Here is a 13137-nt window from a genome sequence, read left to right as displayed (position 1 = left end):
CTGTGAAATAAAATATTTCAGTGAGAGGCTAATATCAGCCGATAATATTGGTCAACCGATTTATCGGTCGGCCTCTAGACAGGACAACATTTCATTACCAAGAATCTCAAAATCCTGCCTAGTCACTGCACTGCAGAGCAGCTTACAGCAGCAGAGCTCTGTCCATTTAATCAATCAGTCCGACTATCCACATAATCCTGCGAAAGAGTGTAGCGAGAGAAGGAGAGGGAAGGGGGGATACAGAAGCAGAGCACTGCATCTGCCACAACACTAAGCAGTGAGGATCTGTGAGGCTTCTTTCACAAGATGGGTCCACATGCAAAGGCTGTGCCATCTAGAGGAGGACAAAGGTAACAAATAGATATTGTACTAGGCCTAGGGACCTGAAAGGGTCACAGAGGCATCTATAATTACCTCACTAATGACAATACCATCAGTACCGTTATCATAGTCATTAACCATTCATAACCAGGCCAAAGACCTTGTTTCGGGACAACCTCAACTGCGACAACATCACCATCATCAAAATCATTATCGTCATTATGACCTTTCATGTCAGAAAACTGCAGCATCATCTCCACTGTCCCAGGCAGTGGAGGTGTCCTTAACAGAGGGCCTTTACCCCGGAGTGTGAGGGAGGAGAGGTTGAGGAGAGGGGAAGGCATGCTGGATATCACATGTCAGGAGCCAGCACCCTTCCCTCTCCCCTCCTGAGATGCAGCAAGAGCACCTCCACTTTAGCTACCCGACGAGCTAAACACCTTCTTCGCCGTCTTTGTGGAAAACAGAGCCGCCGACATGGGCGCCCGAGGCTCATGAGGACTGTGCGCTCTCGTTCTCCGTAGCCGACCTAAGAAAGAGTATTAACCCTCGCAAGGCTGCCGGCCCAGATGGCATCCCAAGCTGTGTCCTCAGAGCATGTGCAGACCAGCTGGCTGGAGTGTTTAGGGACATATTCAATCTCTCCATATGTCTGTTGTCCCCACTTGCTTCAAGATGTCCACCACTCTTCCTGGACCCACGAAAGCGAAGGGAACTGAACTAAATGACTATCGCCCCATAGCACTTACTTCTGTCATCACGAAACACTTTAAGAGGCTAGTTAAAGACCATATCACCTCTACCTTACCTGAAAGCCTATTCACATATCGCCCCAACAGATCCTAGGATGACACAATCGCAGTTACACTGCATACTGCCCTATCCAACCTACGTAAGAATGCTGTTCATTGACTACAGCTCAGCCTTCAACACCATAGTGCCCTTCAAGCTCATCACTAAGCTCAGGGCCCTGGGTCCGAACCCCTCACCTGTGCAACTAGATCCTGGACTTCCTGACGGGCTGACCTCAAGTGGTGAAGGTAGGCAACAACACCTCCGCCACACTGATCCTCAACAAGGGTGCGTGCTCAGCCCTGTCCAGTACTCCCTGTTCACCCATGACTGCGTGACCACCCACGTCTCCAAATTCCAACTCAATCATCAAGGTTGCTGACGTCACAACAGAGATAGGCCTGATTACCAACAACTACAAGACAGCCTACAAGTTTTACGTTGTTCATTTCACGTGGACAAGTAAAGTGAAATACCTTTCTTGCAAGCTGAAAAATCCAACAATGCAGTAATCAATATAGTACTAAAATAAAACATCAGCTAGAACAAAAACACACAAGAAATACAAATAAGTAGAACATGAGAAGTAAGTAAGCTATATACAGGGTCAGTACCAATATCATATTAACAATGTGCAGGGATACTCGAGTGATGGAGGTAGATATGTATAGGGGTAAGGTCACAGGGATACTAGAGTGATGGAGGTAGATATGTATAGGGGTAAGGTCACAGGGATACTGGAGTGATGGAGGTAGATATGTATAGGGGTAAGGTCACAGGGATACTGGAGTGATGGAGGTAGATATGTATAGGGGTAAGGTCACAGGGATACTAGAGTGATGGAGGTAGATATGTATAGGGGTAAGGTCACAGGGATACTGGAGTGATAGAGGTAGATATGTATAGGGGTAAGGTCACAGGGATACTAGAGTGATGGAGGTAGATATGTATAGGGGTAAGGTCACAGGGATACTAGAGTGATGGAGGTAGATATGTATAGGGGTAAGGTGACAGGGATACTGGAGTGATGGAGGTAGATATGTATGGGGTAAGGTCACAGGGATACTGGAGTGATAGAGGTAGATATGTATAGGGGTAAGGGGACAGGGATACTGGAGTGATGGAGGTAGATATGTATAGGGGTAAGGTGACAGGGATACTGGAGTGATGGAGGTAGATATGTATAGGGGTAAGGTCACAGGGATACTAGAGTGATGGAGGTAGATATGTATAGGGGTAAGGTCACAGGGATACTAGAGTGATGGAGGTAGATATGTATAGGGGTAAGGTCACAGGGATACTGGAGTGATAGAGGTAGATATGTATAGGGGTAAGGTGACAGGGATACTGGAGTGATAGAGGTAGATATGTATAGGGGTAAGGTGACAGGGATACTGGAGTGATGGAGGTAGATATGTATAGGGGTAAGGTGACAGGGATACTGGAGTGATGGAGGTAGATATGTATAGGGGTAAGGTGACTAGGTACCAGGGTATATGATACACAGAGTAGCAGTAATGTATATGATGATTGTATGTGAGCGTGCGTGTGTGTAGAGTCAGTATAAATGTGTGTGCATGTTAAGTGTGTATGAACAAATTAAGTGAGCGAGTGAGTGAGTGAGTATGTGAGTGAGTGTGTGTGTGTGTTGGAGTGTCAGTGTGTGTGTGTTGGAGTGTCAGTGTGTGTGAGTGTGTGGAGTCCTGTGAGTGTGCATTGAGACAGTGCAAAAATAAAAATACAATACAATACAGGGAGGAGGTGAGAGCCGTGTTGGAGTGGTGCCAGGAAAATAGCCTCTCCCTTAACATCAACCAAACGAAGAAGCTGATCGTGGACTACAGGAGACAGCAGAGAGAGCATGCCCCCATCCACATTGACGGGGCTGCAGTGGAGAGAGTCAAAAGCTTCAAGCTCTTTGGCGTGCACATCACTGACAACCTGAAATAGTCCCACAGTGCCTCTTAGACCTCCGGAGGCTCAAGAAATTTGTCTTGGCTCCTAAGAACCTCACAAACGTCTACAGATGCAATATCGAACGCATCCTGTTGGTACGGCAATTGCACCGTCCGCAACCGCAGGGCTCTCCAGAGGGTGATGTGGTCAGTCTAACGCATCAACGGGGGCACACTGCCCGCCCTCCAGGACTTCTACAGCACCCGGTGTCACAGGATGGCCAAGAAGATCATCAAGGACCTCATCAACACAAGCCACGGTTTGTTCACCCCGCTACCATCTAGAAGGCGGAGACAGTACAGGTGCATCAAAGCTGAGAAACAGCTTCTATCTCCAGGCCATCAGACTGTTAAACAGTCAACACTAATCGGCCTCTGCCCAGTACCCTGCCCTGAACCTTAGTCACTGTTACTAGCCAGCTACCACTCGGTACTCTACCCTGCACCTTAGAGACTGCTTCCCTAACTACATAGAGTCATTAAACACTGGTCACTTTAATAAGTGTTTGCATACTGTTTCACACATTTTATATGTGTACAGTGCATTCGGAAAGTATACAAGACTCCTTCAGTTTTTCTTACGTTACAGCCTTATTCTAAAATGTATTATTTTTTATCCCCCCATCAAATAACCCAGGTTTTTAGAAATGTTAAAAAAAAAGAAGGTATTTACATAAGTATTCAGACCCTTCGCTTTGAGACTCGAAATTGAGCCCAGGTGCATCCTGTTTCCATTGATTATCCTTGGGATGTTTCTGCAACTTGGAGTCCACCTGTGGTAAATTCAATTGATTGGACATGATTTGAAAGGGAATGAGTTAAGGAATTGTCCTTAGAGCTCTGAGACAAGATTGTGTCGAGGCACAGATCTTGGGATCTTTTTTTTGCAGCATTGAAGCTCCTCAAGAACACAGTGGCCTCCATCATTCTTAAATGGAAGAAGTTTGGTACCACCAAGACTCTTCCTAGAGCTGCCCGTCCGGCCAAACTGAGCAATTGGGGGAGAAGGGCCATGGTCAGGGAGGTGACCAAGAACCAGATGGTCACTCTGACAGAGCTCTAGAGTTCCTCTGTGGAGTTGGGAGAACCTAACAGAAGGACAACCATCTCTGCACCAATCAGACTTTATGGTAGAGTGGCCAGATGGAAGCCACTCCTCAGTAAAAGGCACATGACAGCCCGCTTGGAGTTTGCCAAAAGGCACCTAAAGACTCTCAGACCATGAGAAACAAGATTCTCTAGTCTGATGAAACCAGAAATCTTGAACCTGGCACCATCCCTATGGTGAAGCATGGTGGTGGCAGCATCATGCTGTGGGGATGTTTTTCAGCGGCAGGGACAGGGTGACTAATCAGGATCGAGGGAAAGGTGAATGGAGCAAAGTACTGAGAGATTCTTGATGAAAACCTGCTCCAGAGCACTCAGGACCTCAGACTGGGGCGAAGGTTCACCTTCCAACAGGACAACGACCCTAAGCACACAGCCAAGACAACGCAAGAGTGGCTTCGGGACTAGTCTCAGAATGTCCTTGAGTGGCCCAGACAGAGCCCGGACTTTGGAGAAACCTGAAAATAGCTGTGCAGCGACGCTCCCCATCTATCCTGACAGAGCTTGAGAGAAGAATGGGAGAAAGTCCCCAAATACAGGTGTGCGAGGCTTGTAGTGTCATACCCAATAAGAATTAAGGCTGTAATCGCTGCCAAAGGTGCTTCATAAAGTACTGAGTAAAGGGTCTGAATACTTATGTAAATGTAATATTTTTTTTATACATTTGCAAACATTTCTAAAAACCTGCTTTTGCTTTGTCATTATGGGGTATTGTGTGTACATTGATGAGGGGATAAAACGTAACAAAATGTGTAAAAATTCAAGGGGTCTGAATACTTTCTGAATGCACTGTATACTGTCTTCTAGTAATGGCTCATTCAATATAACTTTTTTTTTTTTAATTCTGGATTATGTGTGTATTATGATTATTTTTTATTGCAAGTTATTACTGCACTGTTGGAGCTATAAACACAAGCATTTGGCTGCAACTGCAATAACATCTGCAAATCGGTGTAGTCGACCAATAAACTTGAATTTTGATTTGACAAAGATCATCATAAAAAATGCAGCCACATGCAATATTTAACTGTGTTGCCATCTTTGTAAAGATATTCAGGAATTAGCATGTTCTTAGTTTACATTGTTCTATTTCAAAATGTATAAATTAATTTCAAATTGTGGTTTAACCTCCCCCTCTGTCTGGGTGGCTGGTACAGAGGAGTCAGGCGCAGGACAGCAGAGATCAGTAACACATGTAACTTTACTCAAATATTCCAATAACATATCGTAATACCGAGCCCACAATAACGGACCGAACATACATAAAACAATCACGCACAAAAACCATGGGGAAAACACAGGGTTAAATAATGAACATGTAATTGGGGAATTGAAACCAGGTGTGTAAAACAAAGACAAAACAAATGGAAAATGAAAAGTGGATCAGCGATGGCTAGAAGGCCGGTGACGTCAACCGCCGAATGCCGCCCGAACAAGAAGAGGGACCTACCTCGGCGGAAGTCGTGACACCCTCGAATGATGGTTTTAGTAAGCAGTGTATACCTACACTGTAATTACATTATATGCCTATTTAACTTCCATATGTGTTTATTTTATTTATTTATGTAGGTTGTGTTTTGAAATCACCCAAAACACTTTGGTTTGGAGAAGGAAATTCCAACAATTGGACAGAGGAGAAGATCCTAAGCAGATGAGTCACAGCCAACATTTGTATTGCAAACCATGATTTGCTCTAATCTATAGGGTTCAGGCTTAGTCTTTCAATTTGAGTGCTCTCAAGAAAGGTCATGAAAACCAGTAGCAGCAGCATTCTGCCCCTAACTGACCAGAGTTACTTTTCCATGAGGGGTCTAGCTGTGATCTTATCAGGACCTCTAGAAACCCTGCTGATCCAAAAAGACAGGTTCACAGGAAATTAACCTATCAAAATGAACAAATCTGGAATACTGTGAAAAAGTGTAAAAGATCCAATGTTGAAACAAACCAAATAAGTGATAATAGTAGCAATCAGTGGTTTAGCACCATGGACAGCTATAGGAACGGCATTCCGGAGTTCAGCACATGGACTGTGGACAGCGACTGACTCACAGGAGTAATGACAAAGTAGGCTTATCCAGGAGGGAAGAAGCCTGGTAGGGAAAGCTCCTCTAACTAGCCCATTTCAGCCATATTAACTTTTATCAAACTTTAGAATTGTAAATATTAGAGAAAAATAGACTTCTTCATTATTTATTTGGAATCTGTATCCACAAATGCAGAACTTCCAGATACTATGAGTGTGGTTCAGTGGTTAGAGTGGTACAGTATATGACAGAGGGTTACTGGCTCAGATGACATAATTTTGCCCTTCAGCATGTTTGCATTATAGTTGGATATCATTGCATGCAAATCCCCACTGAAACAAAGACCAAAGATTCCATCATATAATGATCATGAAATCAACTATCTGTCAGTAATCTGGACTGCTATAATTTAGCATGAAATGTCATCCCCTTCCCTGGAGTCAAATCAAATCACATTCTATTTGTCACAAGCAGGTGTAGACCTTACCGTGAAATGCTTACTTACAAGCCCAACAATGCAGTTCAAGAAATAGAGTTAAGAAAATATTTACTAAATAAACGAAGGAAAAAAAAAAAGTTACAAAATAACAATAACGAGGCTATATACAGGGGGTACCGGTACCGAGTGAATGTGCGGGGGTACAGGTTAGTCGAGGTAATTTGTACATGTAAGTAGGGGTAAAGTGTCTATGCATAGATAAAAACAGCGAGTAGCAGCAGTGTAAAAACAAAGGGGGAGGGAGGGGTCAATGTAAATAGTCCAGGTGGCCATTTGATTAATTGTTCAGCAGTCTTATGGCTTGCAGGAGAAGCTGTTAAGGAGCCTTTTGGACCTAGACTTGGCGGTCCGGTACCGCTTGCCAGGCATTAGCCGAGAGAATAGTCTATTACTTGTTTGGCCTTCCTCTGACACCACCTAGTAAATAGGCCCTGGATGGTAGGAAGCTTGACCCCAGTGATGTACTGGTCCATACGCACTACCCTCTGCAGCGCCTTACGGTCAGATGCCGAGCAGTTGCCATACTAGGTGGTGATGCAACTGGTCAGGATGCTCTCGATGGTGCATCTGTAGATCGTTTTGAGGATCTGGGGACCCATGCCAAATCTTTTCAGTCTCAGGAGGGGGAAAAGGTATTGTTGTGCCCTCTTCACAACTGTCTTGGTGAGCCACTGCAGTATTTGTGCTAAATGCTGTAATTATAGTCAGCAGTTTCCAGGCGAAAGCTAGGAGCACATTGTGAAAATAAGGCCTGTGGAAAAGAAAACTGCATGTGGACTAGCAAAGGGGCTTATGGGTCTAGGAGGAGCAGGGTTGTAGTGCTGCAGGAGGGCTGTGCAGCGGCGCTCCCTCACTTTTTACATTTGAGTATACACAGAGCTGGTAAAATTATTTCCGGAAAATTCATTCTGATGAATTCTAAATAAATTATATTTAATTACCACAAAAATTCCATTACGAACGATAGAATGACAACCCAAATAAATCTGTATAGCAGCCTAGAGGTAGGTAAACGGTGGTTTCTTCCGTCTTCTCTCTGGCGGTGGTGGGAATGATGAAGAACTATAGGCTACGTGTGTGAACTGCGGAGGCCCGTCGGAGGCTTGACCACTTTGGCCAATCAAAACGTTGATAAAAGAAATCTGCTGCTCAGCAGAGTGTGAGGGAGTTCAGCGACATTATCATCACACCAACGAGATCGAGGAAACAAATTCACTGTGTCTGCCTCGATGTTCATAAAACTCCACGGACGTTCTCTTGTGCAGTGGAACCAGAGCAATACGTGACCACTTGGTTACGACACCATTCTACCGCGGACACCTAAACCAGAGTGGCCACCGCAAAGGTCAAGGAGCCTGACTCTCTGCAAGTTGCAGTAGCCCTGGTTGGGATATTTAGCCTACATTGGTTGTGACGCAGGGCCCATTCTAGCTTGATATGTCAGGGTGGGCAGTTGGAAATGTGAATTGGGCCAGTTGGGGGTAATAATGTGTTTATTGAGATGCATGAATAAACCACACCATAAGCTTGATTTTATGGCTGTTTTAAAACAAATGTCCTGCAATTCTACTTAGCTTAGTAATGATTTATGTTCACTACTTGGTCAATTGATTTGATAGCATGTTTAATCTTTGTAAATCAATTATATGAATTGATAGTTCACCTCTGTTTTATTTTATTCTGTAATAGGGAAGGCCTATATTGAAACCATGTGTTCAAGCTAGTCAAATCAAAGTTTATTTATGATACAGTGTAGTGTAAGCTACACAATACAATGAAATGCCTACTCGCAACTAAAGCTCTCCTCGCAAACAGTGCAATGATATTAAGCTATATGTATTTACATTAGGCTATAGCCTACAAATAACTATTCCATGTAGTCGTAGGACTATTAGGCTATAGGCCTACTGCTAATTGTTGTTTGGTCCTGAACTGGCCGAATGGCAGAGCTGTCCTTCAGTTATCGGTCAGCAACCAAAGTTGGTTCAACTTCTTTAAAAGGACCAAAAAAAATGTCAACTTCATATTCATTATCTCCAGCACAACCCCAACATATGTGAAAATGGTGCGTTTCTATGTCTAATGGAAAAAACGATAGAGGAAGTGTTTCCAATGATGTCGGTGTGCATCATGTGATTTGAACCAATCATGAGTAGCAATTGCCTACTAATTGATTGATGATGTCATTGGAAACATCATCTTCCTCTATCTTTTTAACTACTAGACATAGAAACGTACCATTTTCACATATGTTGATGTTGGGATGGTGCTGGAGATGAGGAATATGAAGTTAGCATTTTTTACATTTCCCTTTAACATCACTGTGCGATCCTGGTGCTGTCCTTTTAGCACCATAAAGGGATCTCCAATCGTTTAAAATTACACTCATCAAGATGTTGCCTATGCCTAATAGCCCTACTCATCACTTTATTACAAATAGAAGATTATCACTTCTCACAAGGGTGCTCGTTTAGTAAAGTTAGATCAAAGCTGAATCAATGTCTCCCAATATCACATAATGATTAATTTGCATTTTACATAACAGAACCGAATATGATAGCATAGCAGGCCTATAACGTTACACCAAAACCCCCTCATTTCTAATGAGATTTTAAGATGGTTAGGTGAAGCTGAATAGTATTTTTCTCATGCGCCAAAACTCAATATAGCACACCACGAGGCAGGATATTTGCTTTGATTCAAAATACAAGATAGGCTAATAGCTTGTTACCACCATCTGCTCTTATTTGCTCACAAAACACTAATTCAATAAGATTGACAGTGATGATGGCCTATTTTGAAATTAGGCATGCCTAACTTGATGTTTGAGGGTATTAAAAATAAAAATAAATGTATTGAGACAATATGTGTGGGCATAGGCAGAAGTTTTTATGCATATTCTATATTGATATGCTATTCAATAGGCCACATCTGTCGGTACAAACTTAGATTGAGGATATGACGACATCATTAACATTATTTGTTTAGCTCTAACTGACCTATAGGGCTATAAGGCACTGCATCTCAGTGCTAGAGGCATCACTACAGACCCTGGTTCGATTCTAGGCTGTATAACAACCGTCCGTGATTACGAGTCCCCTAGGGCGGCGCACAATTGGCCCAGCGTCGTCCGGGTTAGGCCGGGGCAGCCTGTCATTGTAAATAAGATTTTGTTCTTAACTAAACTTTGAAAAAACCTATAAAAAGAGCACTTTACCACTGAGGAGATGAAAGGAGGATTTGGAGAGAAAGATCTGCACAATGGGGACTGACAGGAAACAGCATGCTATGACAGTGATCACCATGGAGATGGTCAATCTGCCAATTTTCCAGAACGTGAGCTGCTGATATGTGTAACAGGCTGGATCAGGGGTGGGATTTGAATATTAGAATGTGTGCAGCTAGCGAATATAATACTGGCTTGGTCATTCGTTCACTGGGATGGTCAGCAAAATGGTCAGTGCTGACCAAAATGCTGACCATACAGCCGAGGTACCTGGTCCAGTAGGCCTAACAACCTCTAGCCCCTACCCCTTTTGTATTTGCAGGTCTGAATGGAAAGCATTCATTTTTCTATAAGGCAGAGGCTCGCTTTATCCAACTGAAGGTTATAGGTCAGGGGTGTCAAACATACGGCCTGCTTGCCAGAGCCGACCCGTGAGGGGGTTCAATCCGGGAAGTGGGTGGTTTGAGTAAAGAAATTATAATACCAAAAATATATGTTTTTCCCCCAAAAAAACATTTTTTTTCCCCCGAAACAAACTCAGTATACTTTAAAATTGCTAAACCCCAAAATTGGTTATATCAACCAATGTTCAGTGCGGCCCCCTGAATCTTGTTGAAGACCAAAAATTAGACATCCCTGATTTAGGTGGAGCAATGATCATGTTGCTGACCTCAGTCTGGTGACAGTCCTCTACAATCTGCAAACACTAAAGAGGAGGCGGCTAGAGAAAAAGGCTCATCTAGGTGTTGTTGTGGGACCAGGCAATGTGGGGTTGACAGTGCTCTCAATTGGGCAGAACCGGGCCTTTGAAACCCATAGGCAAAGACCATAAATACACACTTAGGCCTATATCTATAATGCAAAGCTGAACCACTGCAGATTCCTGGGAAAACAACATCTATTTCTAGTGGACATTTGGAAAGAGTGTGAGTAGGGTATGCTACCTACATTCTAAAATCCCCAGACCAACAAACACAAAGTCAAGAGCTCTTTTACAAGACAGATGGTTATATTTCTGACATATGCCGTCAGATTGACTGTTTTACTGAAAATAGCAAACTGCTGCAAGGTCGAATTGCAAGCCAGAAGACCAGTCACGATATAGGGTACCAACATGGCAGGTGTTTGTTTGGCTTGAGATTATTGTGCATTTTCCCAACGCTTAATGAAACCGCCCTCCATATGCGTCATCTCTATCAAAAGCTTACCAAATACATTGCGGCAATAGCCTAGTAATGTATCAAGCCAATTCGCAAAAAAAATCTACGTGTAATTTCTAATGGTTGTGATCACCTGGCCGAAGAATAGCCTACCGCTACCACGAACGAATACCGAAAGATGACATTGTACACAAACATCTGCGGTGCATCCTTGGAACAGCAGGCTCCTGCTGGACAGCGACACACACACAAAACATCAACAACAACCATCATGACATCTGATATGTGCTATATGTGCGTACATAACTCTTTATAAACAAAATCCTATTTTAGGTTTCCCTACATCTTGCAGCTCCCCCTGCATGTCTCAATTTCTAGAATTCTCCATTCTTACTTATTCACAGTGCCTCATGTGGAGCATCCTTTGCAAAATTACAGTTAAGACAAATGACATTAGGCTACAACGTCTTGAATCTAAAAGATTGAGGTTTACCTGTTCCCCCCTTCCGTATTTATTTTACAGTTCCATCGTTATCCCGGAGATGGTTTACCGCCTCCTTTCTTGATTACACCGCGATTCCAGTCTCTGTTTAGGTCTCCGCCAGAGCTGTGTGCATTTGCTCGCGTGCACGGGGCTGGTCTGAGATGCATGAGATCCGTTTGAGAGCAGCCGCGTGAGGAAAGACAAGTGCATTGATGAAAACTGATGCGTGGTGCTACTTTGGTTCTTAAAGGGAAACCCCAATCTTCAAAAAGACAAATAGTGAATCATTCGTGGATTCATGTCTGCACTTGATGCAGTTTTTATGATTAGTTATGGTCTGGATTCGAATTAATAATCTTTTCACGAGCCTGCATGTATTTTCATCCCCCCCACACACACAGAGGGAGACACACACACTGTAACAGAAGTGCTCCCAGGGGTGACAGTAAGGAAATTCAACATTTTCAGACTTCTGTAGTAAAATATTATACTTTATTGAATTACAGACTTGAATTCACTTGAATTGTGTGTGTGTGTGTGTGTGTGTGTGTGTGTGTGTGTGTGTGTGTGTGTGTGTGTGTGTGTGTGTGTGTGTGTGTGTGTGTGTGTGTGTGATATTTAGCAGTCTCGGCCACGTACACAGGCTTGCAGTATGTGGCCTCCAGATTGCGGGCCTGACAAAAACTATGGCAAAGCAATTGGCTAGGTGCTGCTCTGTTTCAGCTGTCATGGGCAGTCTAGCTGTTTGGAGAAGGATGTGCTTTCTGTACCCTTGAGTGCCATTCATACAGGGACCTTTGAAATGTGTTTGGATCCTTTTTTTGTACATTTGATTGGTGGATTCAAATAAAGTATTTAAATTGTGATCCAAGTATCCTCTAATAAATAAATGTGCACTAAATGCTCTCAAAGCTCCTTATCTTTGACCCCCAGAATGTGACATTTAGATACAACACTATAAATAAAAGTTCTATATATATATATATATATATATTAATTATAATTTATCAAGCTTTGATGTAGGCTACATTTATGTTCTGTAAAATCATAATATCAGGATTAAGGTTAAAACCATTTAATCCAAATGAGCATGATGACAGTGCTTGTTCACTATCCACAATAGCTTTGGTTGATGAGTAATAGACAGTGATCTACGCTTTAAGTTCCTTTCACCTTGTATTCTTATATTTCAATAGTAATTTCCAGAATGCTGCCCATATAAACAAAGTATTAAAGGCCTTCCCCTGGTCCTTCTCCTTTTTCCTGACAATGCTGTCATCTAGTGGAGGTAGCCATAAACTTTCAGCAACTTAGCCATAAACTTTCAAAAAGCAGTGGTTCCCAAACTGTGGGGAGCGCCTAAGGAGGGAGCAGGTCAAATATTAGACATGGCAAAATGTAGAAAATTGCAAGAAAATTTGCTTTGAAATGGCAAAATGTACACATGACAAAATGTGTAGAATTGCAGGAAACAAGCTTTAAACCTGATAAATGTTCTCTCGGCCAACAAGAGCAGTGTGAACAGTGTATGTCATGAACAGTGCTTGTGCCCATAGAAATACTGTAGAT

At 42.9% G+C, this 13137-nt stretch overlaps 1 protein-coding gene across 1 annotated transcript in view; it reads right to left on the bottom strand.

The window, feature by feature from the left end:
* snphb (syntaphilin b) overlaps positions 1-11755 on the bottom strand; it is a 39200-nt gene extending 27445 nt beyond the window's left edge. Inside the window, exon 1 of the mRNA XM_014145974.3 lies at positions 11578-11755. The gene's annotated coding sequence lies outside the window, so the exon portion shown is untranslated. The remainder of the gene's footprint in view (positions 1-11577) is intronic.
* Between the last annotated feature and the right edge of the window lie 1382 nt (positions 11756-13137).

Source organism: Salmo salar, chromosome 15 (genome assembly GCF_965601325.2).
Source record: "Salmo salar chromosome 15, fSalSal1, whole genome shotgun sequence".
NCBI classification, from domain to species: Eukaryota; Metazoa; Chordata; class Actinopteri; order Salmoniformes; family Salmonidae; genus Salmo; species Salmo salar.
The sequence above is the reverse complement of the archived record's forward strand: the minus strand, read 5'-3'. Positions and strand labels throughout refer to the sequence as shown.